Here is a 14412-nt window from a genome sequence, read left to right as displayed (position 1 = left end):
CGGGAGGGCTGCCTGTGGAGAGCCAAGACAGAGCCACTGAGTAACGCTGGGTAGCTGCAGCACATGGTGCCTCGACCTAGTTGCTCCATTGGTAGGGATGGACGGAACACTTACCTTCTGTTCCATTCTGTTTCTGCTGGGGGGGGAGGCACTCCATCCCTCCCCCCGGAATCCTCAATGGGGGGGGGAGGTGATCCGGTCCTCCCCCCCAGAATCTTGCCCAGCCGGCTCTGCTCTACGGCCAAGCCGCGGAGCCGCTGGCTGACTCTGGCCGCTCCCGGTCGCCCACAGCTGGACATCCGGCTGCTGGACAGCCCTGCAGGGATGCAAATGGCGGCTGTCGTAGCCGCCGCCATTTGCGTCCCTGCAGAGGCTGTGATAGGCTACGTAAGTATTTACGTAGCCTATCACGGCAGGGGGGGGGAACCCCAGTGTACGCAAATGGCGGCGGCTACCGCCATTTGCGTATGCTGAGTTTTTTTCCCCCTGCTGTGATAGGCTACGTAAATACTTACATACCCTATCACGGCCTCCGCAGGGACGCAAATGGCGTCCCTGTGTTAGCCGTGATAGGCTACGTAAGTATTTACGTAGCCTATCACGGCTATGAAAAGGAAGCGAATGGTGGCCGCAAGACGGCTGCCATTCGCAAAGCAGCGTGGACGGGAGCAGGTAAGTGCTCCGTTTCGCACGCCTCTTTTGGTTTGGGGGCGGTGGGGACTTCATCCTGCGTGCCTTTTGTGGGTTTGGGGGGATTTGTTCCACGACGGATTTCGGGGGGCCGAATGCACTGGCATTTGGCCTCACCGAGATCTGTCGCGGAATTCTCTGACATCCCTATCCATTGGTATCGCTGACCAAAGGTTGGAGACAGAGAGAGTGCTGCCCTCTAGGGGCTTTTTAGTGCCCTTGCCTCAGTCAGCCTCCCTTTCTATTGGTGTGGACCCTGCTGTCCACATTTGTGGATCTGCCTATTGCGGGGAAAAGCCATGGCAGTATTTGCCCATCCCACATTATGACTTGCACTAGAATGCTGCGTGATGTGCCTGTGTGTTCTGCTTCATGTGCCCAGGCTGTGATGAATGAATTCACTATTTGTACCTGCTCTTCTGCTCATAGAACACTCAGTGGCTTTACAACACAGATTCTCATATCAAAACTTATCACATATCAAAAACATACAAATTAAAACCAAGACCAGCAATCTAAAGTATAAACCAAAGTAGCAATAAAATTAAACATTAAAAGCCTGATGAACATAAGAAGATCCATGTTGGAGCAAACTAAAGGCCTCTCTAGTCCAGCATTCTGTTCGCACAATGGCCAGCCCACAAGCAGGAGATGAGTGCCACAGCACCCGCCCACTTGTGTTCCCCCATAACTGGAATTGTGGGGCGGGGGGGATACTGCCATGAATTTGACTTTAAAAGCCATCCATGTTGGTGGTCATCTCTGCATCTCATGGTAGAAAATTCCATAATTTAACTATGCATTGTATGAAGTACTTCCTTTTAACTGTTCTGGCTCTCCCATTATTCAGCTTCATTGGGTGGCGGTGGGGGTTGTAGTATTATAACAGAAGCTGTGAGGAGGCCTCAGGGGTCACTGTACAGTCCCCTAGGTATTCCTGGTTGCCTAGCGGAAGTAGCAAGCCAAACTTAGGGCTGGCTAAACAGAAAAAAAGGGAATCAGGACAGGGGCTCTTTAAATGGGTCCAGGATTCTGAGGGAGGGGGAAGAGGTGTGGCAGAAGCACAGGATAAACGCCTGAAGGCTAGAAGCTCAAGGGAGGAGGAAAGACAGAGCCAGAGGAAAGATATTCAGGAAGAGTGTGTGAATGGAGCCACTAGAAGTAACAAAGACTGGAAGGTAAAGAAGGGGACAAGTAGGGATGGCAGAGAATTCCGCCACAAATCTCGGTGAGGCCGAATGCCAGTGCATTCAGCCCCCCAACCTCCGTGGTGGAACCGCCTGCCACCCCCCTGCCCCCCGTGGATCCCCCCCGGGACGAGACTTACCTGGGGCGGATCTTCCGGGCGGCAGCGGCTCCGGCAGTGGCGGCTGGTCTTCCAACCGGCTGCCGTCACCGCCATTTCCAGTCTTGTTAAAAAAAAAAAAGACATGATAGGCTACGTAAAGATTTACGTAGCCTATCATGGCTGGGTTTAAAAAAAAAAACCACGACGTCTTTACGTAGCCTATCTTTACGTAAATCTTTACATAGCCTATCATGGCTGGGTGGGTTTAAAAACAAAAACAAAAACCACGTATGCAAATGGCGGCGGCTATGGCCGCCGCCATTTGTGTTCCTTATTAGTGGCCGTCTTAGTCTACATAAATATTTACGTAGACTATGACGGCAAAAATAAAGGGGAGCGCAATTAGCGTAGCGGGCGCTATTTGCATCCCTTTTTGATTCGCTGTTTTAGCCTATGTAAATATTTATGTAGGCTAAAACGGTGAATCAAAAAGGGACGCAAATGGCGCCCGCTACGCTATTTGCGTTCCCCGTTATTTTCGCTGTCACAGTCTACGTAAATATTTACGTAGATTCAGACGGCCAAAAATAAGGAGCGCAAATGGCGGCGGCCATAGCCGCCACCATTTGCGTACGCGGTTGTTGTTTTTTCCCAAGAGCCCTCCGCGGCTGGAAATCCCGCTGCGGACGGCTCTGGGCTGGGCTGGGCCTGGCCGGCCGCTCTGCAGAGCTGCCGCAAAGCACAGCCAGCCATCGAGGATTCCGGGGGGGGGGGGAGGAACGGATCGCCTCCCCCCCTGTCGAGGATTCCGGGGGGAGGGACATAACGCATCCCCCCCCCACCATCAACATAATCCGCGAAAGGTAAGTCACTTTCGTACATCCCTAGGGAAAAGAGTAGCTGGGCTTCCTTGAAGGCGAGGGACCTATGGCAGAGGAGGTCTGCTAACAAATCCAAAAGAGACCTCCCTGTGCAGTCAGCAGCAGTCAGAAGCCTACAGGAACTGGTGGATGAGAAAAGACTGGCTTAATTCCCCAGCAAGCTCAGAAACAGATCCTCCTGACTCTGCAACTACTTATCAGCCTCAAGCAGTAGTGTGCAAGCAGTCCCTCAGATTCTACTGCTCTGGGGTTATGCGCTCCAACCCACAGCTACCTGCATTGTAGACCTTCCGCCTGCTCCAGCAGGTACTTAGCAGTATTGCCCTGGGAGCATCCACCCCAGTCCTGCACCTGCTTACCTCATGCTGTGACCTGGTTTCCAGGACCCTGCAGATACTTACTGTTATTGATTGAGAAACTCTGTGCCAAATCCTGGAATTACTTACTACAGGTACCAGAAGGACATCCTGATCCAGTAGCTACTGATTTGACTGATCCTGTGCTGTAACAGGAATTAATAAAGTCTATAATTTCTGCATTTTGTGGTCCTCAGTTATTTGGGGATGGAAAGAGGACAGAGAGGCCTGTTCCCCTTGGCAGAGGGGGCACACGTTGTAACAGCTTATCCACTTTCTCCACACCTTTCATAATTTTATACATCTCTATCGCTTCCCTCCATTCACTTTTTTTACGCTAAAAAGACCCAAACATTGTAACTGTTCCTCATAAGGAAGTTGCTCCAGCCCCTTGATAATTTGGGGTGCCCCTTTCTGCAACCCTTTTCTGTTTTCAGAGATCCTTCATGACAAAGGGATAATTAGTTGGTCAGCAGTAGCAGTGGTTGAAGCCACATGTCTGGCACTCATTAAGAGTTTGCCTGCATGTAGGGGTTTGTAGCCACCAGCCCCACTTCCTGCACCAAATATTATTTCCTTGTGTCTCCTGTGTGGGAGGCATTACTACTAGCTGTTCAGGGAGGAAGGATTGGTTATTCTATAGAGTTTGCAATATTAAAGGAGTGAGGGAAACATGGATAACATTTATAGCAGTCATGAATTCCCCCGTCCCTTGCTTACCTCTGTTGTAAGCCCAAGGGAGAAGGTCTCCTGTCTAGAAGCAGTCTGTACTGCTCCGGAGCTTTTACACAGCTTATTTATTTATTTATTTATTATTAAATTTATTAATCGCCCATCTGGCTGGTCACCCAGCCACTCTGGGCGATGTACAACATACAATAAAACAGTTTAAAACAATAAAATTCTACAATAAAAACATTTCCTAAAATACCCTAACCCACCCCAAATGCCTGCCTGAACAACCACGTTTTTAATGCACGACGGAAGCTCATTAAAGAGGGGGCATGACGGAGTTCCCTAGGGAGGGAGTTCCACAGAGTGGGGGCCACCACAGAAAAGGCCCTCTCCCTCGTCCCCACCAGTCTAGCTGTCCTGGCTGATGGGACAGACAGAAGGCCATCCGAGGCTGATCTTGTTAAGCGGCCTGTCTGGTGCTGCTGGAGGCGCTCCTTAAGATAGGCTGGGCCGGAACCATATAGGGTTTTAAAGGTCAAAACCAACACCTTGAATTTGGCCCGGAAAACAACTGGTAACCAGTGCAACTCCTTCAGCACTGGAGTGATGTGATCTTGCCGGCGGCTGCCTTTAATCAGGCGAGACGCCACGTTCTGTACCAGCTGCAGTTTCCGAACCGTCTTCAAGGGTAACCCCACGTAGAGCGCATTACAATAGTCTAAACGAAAGGAGACCAGGGCATGTACTACCGATGGGAGCAGATGGTCGGGAAGGAAGGGGCGCAGCCGCCGTATCAGATGGAGTTGATACAGCGCTGTCCGGCTCACAGCTGACACCTGAGCCTCCATGAACAGCTGGGAGTCCAAAATGACCCCCAGGCTGCGGACCTGGTCTTTCAAGGGTAGCCATACCCCATTCCACACCAGGTCAACATCCCCCAGCCTCCTCTTGTCTCCCACCAAAAGTACCTCGGTCTTGTCAGGGTTCAGCTTATTCCTCCCCATCCAGCCACTCACCGTCTCCAGACATTTGGACAGGGATTCTACGGCCAACCTTGGTGAAGATTTGAACGAGAGGTAGAGCTGCGTGTCATCCGCATATTGATGACACTGCACCCCAAACCTCCTGATGATAGCCCCCAGCAGCTTCACATAGATGTTAAATAGCATCGGGGAGAGGATGGAACCCTGTGGCACCCCACAAGTAAGTGGCCACAGGTCCGAAACCTCCTCTCCCAGTGCTACCCTCTGGTACCTGCTGGAGAGGAAGGACCGGAACCACCACAATACGGTGTCCCCAATGCCCAACCCCTCCAGGCGGTCCAGGAGGATACCGTGGTCAACGGTATCAAAAGCCGCTGAGAGGTCGAGGAGAACAAGGAAGGAGCATTCACCCCTATCCAGAGCCCTCCTCATATCATCTACCAAGGCGACGAAGGCCGTTTCTGTCCCATGCCCAGGCCTGAAGCCCAACTGAAATGGGTCTAGATAATCAGTTTCTTCCAAGTGTGCCTTCAACTGCACCACCACCACCCGCTCAATCACCTTGCCCAAAAATGGCAGATTTGAGACTGGGCGAAAGTTGTTTAGAACTTGGGGATCGAAGGAGGGCTTCTTTAAGAGCGGTCTTATCACTGCCTCCTTGAGGGCTGATGGCATCACTCCCTCCTCAAGGGAGGCGTTCACCACCGCCTTGATCCCCTCACCCAGTCTCTCTCTGCAGCCCATAATGAGCCAAGATGGGCAAGGATCAAGTAAGCAGGTGGTCGGCCTTACAGATGAAAGCACCTTGTCCACTTCATCAGGAGGAAGAAGCTGGAACCAATCCCACAAAACCGGTTTGCCACAGGCCGCCTCTTGCTCACTAACTGTATCCACAGCGTGCAGAGTAACACACCTAATCTGATCAATTTTATCTGCAAAGTGCCTTGCCAAGGCCTCACAGGAGGCCTTAGAATGCTCCAGTGGTTCCGGAGCCACAGGACCGACCAGGCTCCAGACCACTTGGAACAGCCTCCTGGGACAGCACTCTGCAGACGTGATGGAGGCAGCATAATATTCCTTTTTTGCTGCCTTCACCGCCACGTGATAGGCTGAAGATACAGCTCTAGCCCGTGTCTGATCGTCTTTGGAGCGAGACTTCCGCCACCGGTGCTCTAGCCATCTCACCTCCTGTTTCAGAGCTCGTAACCGCGGATTGAACCAAGGTGCAGTCCGAGCCCTGTTCAGGGGGAGAGGGCGTTTCGGAGCCACCTGATCTAATGCCCCAGTGATTGCGGCATTCCAGCCACCCACCAGGGTCTCGACCGAGTGGCCGTTGGCGTGCCCCAGAGAATCCCCAAGCGCGTTCAGGAATCCATTTGGATCCATAAGACGCCTGGGGTGGACCATTTTAATGGGTCCTCCACCCCTGCAGAGGGGTTGTGGAACCGAGAAGTCCAACGTCACCAGATAGTGATCTGACCATGACAAGGGGGTGGTGGATATACCCCCGACTTCCAGATCACTCCCCGCTTCTCCAGAAACAAACACAAGGTCTAGTGCATGACCGGCTACATGAGTGGGCCCAGTTAGAATATGGTGCAGCTCCCAGGAGGCCATGGTCTCCATGAAGTGCCGAGGTGCTCCTGTGAGGATGGCCTCTGAAAGTACGTTGAAGTCCCCCAACACCAATAAGTTAGGGGACTGTACACGCACATCAGAGACCACCTCAAGCACCTCAGCCAGGGAGTCAGTCGTGCAGCGGGGTGGACGGTACACGAGCAGAATCCTCAGACTGCCCTTCGGGCCCAACCTCCAGTACATGCACTCAGCAACCTTGGTCTCCCGGAGAGGGGGTCTGGTGAAGACCAAGGACTCTCGGTAGATAACAGCCACTCCCCCTCCCCGATCCCCAGCCCTCGGCTGCTGTGCACACGAAAATCCGACTGGACACATGGCTACAAGGGTTGGAGCAGCAGCCTCGGCCAGCCAGGTCTCCATAATACATGCCAGGTCTGCACCCTCATCCAGGATCATGTCATGGATGAGGGAGGTTTTCTGGGTAACAGACCTGGCATTGCAGAGCAGCAAACGAAGGCCAGAAGATGGGGTCATGCCTCCCCCAGCCATCCTTTGGCTCTGGACAGGCCCAGAGCAGGGGACAGATACTACACATCTCTCCCTCGTTCCCCTTACCTGGCGTGGCCTGCCCCTAGCGCTCCGCCAGCGCCTGCCACCCAGCCTCGGTATCTTCTGGCCCCCAACACTCCCCCCACTGCCTCCATCAGGTGGACACATGCCCCCTCGCTCCCGCCTATCAGGCAGGCTACCCACCCCTAAAAACACAACAAAATCCCCCAGAAACGCACACACACACACACCAAAAAAACCATTAAATTGTTCCATGTCAGTTAAGAGTGTAGAGTTATTATGACCTCTGTTGGAATATCTGCAAAAGTTGGCATGAGAGGAAACAATGGTGTAACTTTGGGCTAGCAGTTGGAGGGAATCTGTGGTTGAATATCCCTGCCCCCTACAGTAGGAGATCACCCCACTTCAAACAAAAGCTTCATCTCCCTGAGGGGGTTGGGGTTACACACCTCGAGAAGCCCCACAAGTACTGAAAGTACTTGAATAGCAAGTTGTATAAATTATTAGTTTTTTTCTATAAGCATGCTTATTTTTAAATCCATTGCAGTCAGGCAAAAAATACTACTTTTGCCATATTATAGAATAAAATGTAGAATGACAAGTTTGTTCTTAACTACCCTGATGATAAATGCTGGTACATTTTGTGCCATCTTAAAATTCCCTCCCAATGCATAGTTCCACAAAACTCAGCCATTGAGTTCAGAACAGAGCCTGTTGACTGAGCAAAGCTATGTGAAATAAGAGTACCATCCTATGCATGGCTGGCTGGAGCATGCCGGGAGTTGTAGGACTTTTTCTGTCTAAATGTGCATAGGATTGCACCCTAAGAACACTTTTATCAGCATAATATATTGTGACTGCAGAGTTTGAGCTTTCTTGGTGCAAGACTTGAGGGTGAGACTTAGCACCAAAACATAGATCAGTCAAGTTGACCAGTACTATTCCCCCACCCCTTCTTCTTCTCCTCTCTGGCCAGTTACTAGAATGTATGAGTGTAAAAGCTAGAAATTTACCAGGAATTCTATGAGTAAAAGTTGGCAACACCACTTGCACTTGGTGTATATGCTTGAACACATGCACGCTAAGACACCAGGTTGATTAACACATGCATACTAAGGCACCATACCACACTATTTCATATGCTGAGTCTGAAGGGTGCATTTGTACTGTCCTGCTGTATGCACACACACACTCCCCCCTCCACAGGTTCTATTGAACCAAGGCAGACAGGGAGGGTAGTTGAGGGTGGAGCAAGAAGTGGTAGCAATGTGGATTGCTCTTCACACCTGAGTTTATTTATTCATTCACTCAGTCAAAACATTTATATCCCACCTTTTCATTAAAAAAAAAATCCCCTTACGGTTACTTCTTTGTCTCACTGCTTATCCAGGTACTTGAATGTTTGAAACTGAAAGAAGGCAAACCCCCTTCAAGACTGACCTTGAAGGACCTTTCTCTTTTTAACAAAGGCTTGTCTAAATCAGCTAATTGTTGGAGGTGTACTACAGCTAATGCTTCTTTTATTCATATGTTTTGGAAATGTCCAATAGTAGCCTCCTTTTGGGGTGAAGTCATCATACAGATAAGCTTTGTACTGGAAAGTTCTTTAATATTTACTGATGTATATGTTCTTTTAAATTATTTACCTGCTTTTTGGAATCTAACACATGGTTGGTGTAAATGGATTTTTCATGCCCTCTTGATGGCTAAAAGACTGATATTACAATACTGGAAGGATAAAAGCTCACCGCCTATAATGCAAAGGATTGAAGACCTAACAACACACACACACAAAGATTGGCCTTCAATGGCAGGGGAGTTCCACAATTGAATAGTTTATGATAATTCCTGCTTGTTTGTACCTTTCAGAACATTGAGCTGAAGGTAGACGTGGAGAGCTTGAAGCAAGAGCTCCAGGAGAAGCAGCAAGCCTTGGATAAAGCTTGGTAAGTGGTAGTATAGCTAGCTGCACCTTCCCTGGGAACGTGAGCAGGAGGGTGCTATTGCACTCATGTTCTGCTTGTGGGCTTCCCAAAGGCAGCTGGCTGGCCACTCCAGGAACAGAACTCTGGGCTAAATAGGCCTGTGGTCTGATCTAGCAGGGCTCTTCTAATGTTATTATCTGCAAGAGCTGCATGTTCTTTTCCTTGAAATGCAAGAAGACTTTTTGTAGATAAATATTTAACAACAACAGCTGAAATCTATTTTCAGTCCAAGACACCAATTACTGCTCCTAAAGAGCTAAATTGTAAGGCTTATTCCTAGGTGCTTGTATATTCAAGGCAAATGTTTCACTTTGCATCGAACCCTGACACATCTGGGAAGAAGGTATTTTTTGCCACTGACCTGGTTCACACAACAAGGCGGGCTCATTGGGGATTGTTTAACCCACAATGAGCTATGGCATGTGCCAGGCAACATTTTGAATATACAGCCCCTGCTCGGGGGTTGTCATGTCATATAAACCCAGCTACCAAGGGTTATTTGAGGGTTAAACAATCCTTGCGTAACCCTCAATTTGTTGTAGGGTTATGTGAGGGTTAACCCTCACATAACCCTCAGTGGCCAGGAACAGACAATACAGCAAGCCACACTTGGAGTTGCATATTCAAAATGTCGCATGGCACGCACCATGGCTTATCATGGGTTAAATAACCCATAGTGAGCCGGCTGTGTCATGCGATATGGCCCTTTGTCTACTGTAAACTAAAGAGGTCAAGAAAACATTGACTACAGGGATAGCTAGAAGAACCTGTAATAAGTCCTTTATGTTACAGTCTGGGTTCAAAGCACCCCAGAGTTTGGTCAGACTATGGGACTGCACTGCTTGGTTCTGACTGAAACCCAGAGCGGATTCACTGACCCACTGAAATAGGAACCACCAGCCTCCACTGGTTGTATCCAATGTTAGTCCTACTTCGAGTAGACCCATTGAAATGAATAGGACTTAAATTAGACTAATATTAGATACAACTCATAAAGTCCCCCTTAGGGACCACTGGGCAAAAAGAACCCAGATACTGTAGAGAGCTTAAGTACATGCACATTAATTTGTCCCTTGTTACATAGATCTCTCCCTTTGAGTCCATGAAATTCCCTTGTGCTGGGTCAATCCATCTAATCTGATCTGACTGGCAGTGGCTCTTGAAGGTGCTCATGCAGACGTCTTTTCCAGCCTTGCTACCTGAGGCAAGGTACCTGAGGCAAGGTACCAGGCAAGCTACCTGAGATCCTTTTAGTCAAAGATACCAGGAACAGAACCTGAGACTTTCTGCATACAAAGCAGATTCTCTGCCACTGAGCCATGGGCCCTCCTTTCCTTTCTTGTTAACAGTAGAGGTACCATGTAAATATATAGATATAGAAAATTGATATGCCTTGGGCCAAACTGTAGAGGTGACTAGCTACTTCTGTGAATTCCAGGGCAGCAGCAGAGAACCTGAGCAATCAGAATGAAGCTGAGTTCTGTCACCAGCAAAAGAATGAGCATGTCTGCGAGGTCCTGGAAAAAAAAATCTACCTACTGCAAGAGGTGAGGAAATGGGCTGACATTGTAAACAGCAGGGACAGCTGTGCTTTGCTCACCATTCTGTCAGGGGACAAGCACGAGGATCCTGGGAAAAATGGAGGCAGCGATGGCCCCAAGCTTGCCACCTTGGAAGATCCAGAAGAGGAAGGTATAGGCTTCTGTTCCATTGTCTTGAAGGTTCCACCACCTGTTATCCCCACTTGATGGTGGACCTAATGCCAAGATAACTAAGGTATATATCAATGTTTACAGTGTCCAGCACTGTAATCCTAGCTGAATGCTAAAAGCAAAATAATTAAGATAACACCATGCCAAGCAAATTTACATCTTCACTATAATGCTTTGTTTCTAAAATCTGAGTTAAGTGTCCCCTTTGAGCTCTCTCTGCAGTACCTTAGTTTTGAACTGTTAAGCAAAGTTTGTCTTTATTACATTTCGAAAGAGCTGAAGCCTTATAAAGAGTTCTGCTTAGATTTAGGTCAGGGGAGGGCAACCCCCAGCCCACAGAAGTCCCAAATACAGCCCACAGAGGGTTGGGCACTCTCTGTGGGCCCTGTACCCTCCCCAAGCCTCCTGCCCTTGTATGGAGGCAGGGGAGAGGAATTCCCACAAGCAGGTACAGGGAGAAGAACCCCCACATCATCACTAATCTCTGACTGGAGATAACAAAGGGATTCCCCTTCGCTATGCTTGGGAGCAATTCATAGAATCATAGAATAGTAGGGTTGGAAGGGGCCTACAAGGCCATCAAGTCCAACCCCCTGCTCAATGCAGGAATCCAACTCAGAGCATCCCTGACAAATGTCTGTCCAGCCTCGTCTTGAAGGCCTCCAGTGTGGGAGAGCCCACCACCTCCCCAGGTAATTGTTTCCATTGTCGTATTGCTCTTACAGTCAGGAAGTTTTTCCTGATGTTCAGCCGGAATCTGGCTTCCTGTCACTTGAGCCCATTATTCCATGTCCTGCACTCTGGGATGATCAAGAAGAGATCCTGGCCTTCCTCTTTGTGACAACCTTTCAAGTACTTGAAGAGTGCTATCATATCTCCCCTCAGTCTTCTCTTCTCAAGGCTAAACATGCCCAGTTCTTTCCGTCTCTCTTCATAGGGCTTTGTTTCCAGTCCCCTGATCATCTTTGTTGCCCTCCTCTGAACCCTCTCCAGTTTGTCTGCATCCTTCTTAAAGTGTGGTGCCCAGAACTGGACACAGTACTCCAGATGAGGCCTAACCAGTGCTGAGTAGAGGGGAACTAGTACTTCCCGGGATTTGGAAGCTATGCTTCTATTAATGCAGCCCAAAAGAGCCTTTGCCTTTTTTGCAGCCACATCACATTGTTGGCTCATATTCAACTTGTGATCGACAACAATTCCAAAATCCTTCTCGCTTGTAGTGTGGTTGAGCCCTATCCCCCATCTTGTAACTGTGCATTTGGTTTCTTTTTCCTAGGTGCAGAACTTGGCATTGATCCCTATTAAATGTCATTCTGTTGTTTTCTGCCCAGCGCTCCAGCCTATCCAGATCACTTTGAATTTTGTTTGTGTCTTCCAAAGTATTAGCTATCCCGCCCAATTTTGTGTCATCTGCAAATTTGATCAGCATTCCCTGCACCTCCTCCTCCAAGTCATTAATAAAAATGTTGAAGAGCACTGGGCCCAGGACTGAGCCCTGCGATACCCCACTCGTTACCTCTCCCCAGTTTGAGAAAGTCCCATTGATAGGCACTCTTTGAGTCCGATTCTACAGCCAACTGTGGATCCACCGGATCGTTGTTTCATCTAGCCCACTTTGAGCTAGTTTGCCCATCAGGATATCATGGGGCACTTTGTCGAAAGCTTTGCTGAAGTCAAGGTATATGATGTCTACAGCATTCCCACGGTCTACAAGGGAGGTTACTTGATCAAAAAATGAGATCAGATTTGTCTGGCAGGACTTGTTTTTGACAAATCCATGTTGGCTTTGAGTAATGACAGCATTGTTGTCAAGGTGCTTCTATATGAATTCCTTTATCATCTGCTCCAGAATTTTCCCAGGGATTGATGTCAGACTGACTGGTCTGTAGTTCCCGGGTTCCTCCTTTTTACCCTTTTTGAAGACAGGGACAGTGTTAACCCTCCTCCACTCATCTGGCACTTCACCCGTCCTCCGTGATTTCTCAAAGAGAATAGACAGCAGTTCTGAGAGTTCTTCTACCACTTCCTTTATTACTCTAGGATGCAGTTCATCTGGCCCTGGAGATTTGAACTCATTCAAAGTAATGAGCTGTTCCTTGACCATATGCCTATCGATCTCAAGCTGCAATCCTGCCCCTTCAGCCTGTACTTCGCCTTTGCCAGGGGGGTCATAGACCCTCTTTTGGGAGAAGACTGAGCCAAAGTAGGAATTGAGCACCTCTGCCTTTTCTTTGTCATCTGTTATCGTTTTGCCATCCTTATTTAATAGCTGAACCATCATTTCTTTCTTCTGCCTTTTACTATGCACGTAGCTGAAGAAAGTCTTTTTGTTGTTTTTAGTATCCCTTGCTAACCTCAGCTCATTCTCAGCTTTAGCCTTCCTGACGCCATCCCTGCAATTCTGTGCTATCTGCCTGTACTCATCCTTTGTTACTTGGCCTTCTTTCCACTTCCTATATGTGTGCTCTTTTGTTTTCAGGTCATCCCTAAGCTTTTTGTGAAGCCACATTGGCTTCTTCTGTTGTCTTCCACCTTTTCTTCTTGTTGGAACTGTTTGTAATTGTGCCTTGAGAATTTCCTTTTTTAAAAGCTCCCACCCATCTTGGACGCCTTTTCTCGTTAGCGTCGCTTGCCATGGCACCTTACTGATCATTGTTCTGAGTTTATTCAAATCAGGTTTCCTAAAATCCAGGGTACGCGTTTGACTACACTCGGCTTTTGCTTCCCGTAGAACCAAGAACTCAAGTACAACATGGTACAACATGGTTCTGCCATGTTTTGCAGAATTTGTCTTCCAACAAATATTGGGGAAATTGAAGTCCCCCATTACTACTGCATCATGCTTCCTTGAAACATTGGCAATTTGCTTTTCAAAAGTTTCATCCTTGTCTTCTCCTTGATTGGGTGGCCGGTAGTAGACTCCGACCACCAGGTTCCTTTTATTCTTTGCTCCATTTATTTCAACCCAGATGCTCTCGATGGGGCTACCAAGCTCCTCCTCCTGTATTTCTATGCAGAGATATGTATTTTTCACATACAGTGCAACCCCACCTCCCTTTCTGTTCCTCCTGTTCTTTTTGAACAAGTTCTATCCTTCAATTGCTGTATTCCAGTCATGAGAGTCATCCCACCAAGTCTCAGTTATACCTATCAGGTCATAATTTCCCTCTTGTATTAAGAGTTCAAGTTCGTTCTGTTTGTTTCCCATACTCTGGGCATTAGTATATAGACATCGAAGACCATGTGCTTCATAGTCTGGCTTTCTTCCTACATGTGTCTGAAGACTGTTATTGGGTGCTATCAGAGCTGTTCTCTCCATTGCAGTGCACGTTCCCCGTAGGATTCAGTTTAAAGCCCTCCTGATGAAGTTCTTCATGCTGTGGCCAAACACATTCTTCCCATCCTTTGTGAGGTGCAACCCGTCCCTAGCCAACAGCCCATCTTCCAGGAAGTATAGCCCATGGTCCCAGAATCCAAATCTCTCTCGTCGGCACCACCTTCGTAGCCAGTCATTCAGCCAGGGTATTTTTCGTTCCCTTTCTATCCCTCTTCTAACTACTGGAAGGATGGATGAGAAAACTATCTGTGCCCCAAAGTTCTTGAGTTTCCTTCCCAAAGCTTCAAAGTCTGACGTGATCTCTTCGTAGCTCCACTTGGCGGTATCATTTGTTCCCACATGGATGAGAAGAAAGGG

The sequence above is a fragment of the Heloderma suspectum genome, chromosome 4 (genome assembly GCF_057233095.1).
Source record: "Heloderma suspectum isolate Gila_16-S chromosome 4, 16-S_ref, whole genome shotgun sequence".
Taxonomy (NCBI): domain Eukaryota; kingdom Metazoa; phylum Chordata; class Lepidosauria; order Squamata; family Helodermatidae; genus Heloderma; species Heloderma suspectum.
The sequence above is the reverse complement of the archived record's forward strand: the minus strand, read 5'-3'. Positions refer to the sequence as shown.